This window comes from Cotesia glomerata, linkage group LG10 (assembly GCF_020080835.1).
Source record: "Cotesia glomerata isolate CgM1 linkage group LG10, MPM_Cglom_v2.3, whole genome shotgun sequence".
In the NCBI taxonomy this organism is placed as follows: Eukaryota; Metazoa; Arthropoda; class Insecta; order Hymenoptera; family Braconidae; genus Cotesia; species Cotesia glomerata.
Window position 1 is genome coordinate 4,679,288 of NC_058167.1, and position 1,790 is coordinate 4,681,077.

The following is a 1,790-nucleotide window of genomic DNA, read 5'->3' on the forward strand; positions in this document are numbered from 1 at the left end:
ATGACTTTTCGACAGGAGGGAGACTCCCGAATTTTCAAAAGCAGGGATGCCGAGGCACCCCTTCTTTGGGGGGGGGGATGCTGTTATATCCGGCGTCGCCTCATATAACACTCGGGGTCTCTGCCTCACGACGAAAAGTGCAGCGCTTGCACTTTGAAGGACAATCGGACAACACCTCGATCATGCCTTGAGCACACCATGCCCACGTTCTGTCAAACTTGCAATTTTAGACCAATAACAAAATTCAATTCCCTCCCAAAAGTCGCGACCCGAGTGCTTAAAAACCCTAAGCAACGCGGCACGCGCGTTCAATCTTTTATCAAAGAATACGAGGGAAGGTATCCTCGTAGAACCCGTGTGTGTCCCCGTACCGCGTAACGTACGAGGCAGAATAAAGCACTAGGTCGCTTATACAAACTTTTAAATTCACTATTGTCCTATTTGATTCCTTAAATTATATCGTCTACGAATCGCGCCAGTGTGCTCTTCGAGCAGGATCGAGGGCCCCGTTGTCCGTAGTGATATCTTTCTCTAAATTCCAACTTTTCGATCTGTTATTTAATTAAGGGTGGATCTAAGTATTCGCCAGAGTCGTTACTCTGTTCACGAACTCATAATTAAACATTCTAAATCACTAAATATAGTTATAAGTAAATAGTTATTAAGTGAAATATTGTGCATTGAGTGCGTCTCGCCCGTAGGGCTAAAATTTTGAATAAACAGTAAAACTCCGAATATTGTGGAACCCATCATTTCTAAGATTAGTTCCTGAACCTCTTTCATTTCATCGATCTCAACCACGAGAGAAGGAAGAGAAACCAATCCAGGATCTACCGATCGACAACTCAAATTTAAATCAACAATTGAATTCATAAGGGATGAAGGTAAGTTCGGTTCCTGTAATCGACTTCTCTTTAAATTCGTCATTTGGAACTCCTGGATACCGGGAGGCGTTCGAAATCCACATTAAAAATAAAACTCTTGTAGTTTATCTACAAGAGAAAATCTATCTAAAAGCGTGTCCGAGCCTCCTCAAGGTCCACTCTACCAATAATTATTTAATTATAATTAATTCGGACATAACATTTACAATGGCTTGTTTACTGAAAAATTGTTATGATTTTCTGATGATTTTATAAATTATTTTATAAGTAAGGTCGTAAGGATTCCATGTAATGATATTCTTAATAATCTATTTTCATCTTATTCCTGTATTTTTTGTGCAACGCTGGAATAAACACTAGGCTGTAGTATTCTCTAATGTTTTTAGTGTATTTATTTGTTGCACTGAATTTGATATTAATTATTGATAATTTGAAATCAAATTTTATCAAATAGAAATTCTATTTATAAATATATTAATATATGTAATTTATTGATCTGGTGTACAACCGTTCACTCAAAAATGAAGTGTACATAAATCTTTAATTTAAAAATCATACATTTTTTTATCTAATTTTTTAATTTGCAACAAAATTTGGGTCGTTCCATGTCGAATCGACCCCTATCGATTTGGATAAATTTTGGTCAGAAGTTATCTTTTATCATATAACGAAGCTCTGCCAAAGGAAAAAAAAAATTTTTTTTTCAAAAGATATGCAAATTCAAAATTCCGCGATTTTTCCAGTTTTACAATTTTGTTTTTGTAATATCTCGAACGCTATTATAGATACAGGAATGACCTTTTGTTTGTTTGAAAGGGGGCACTTGGGGCTGTTGAGAAAAAATATTTTAGAAAATGCCAAATTTGTCAAATTTTGAATTTTTGATAATTGTCAAAAATGACGAGC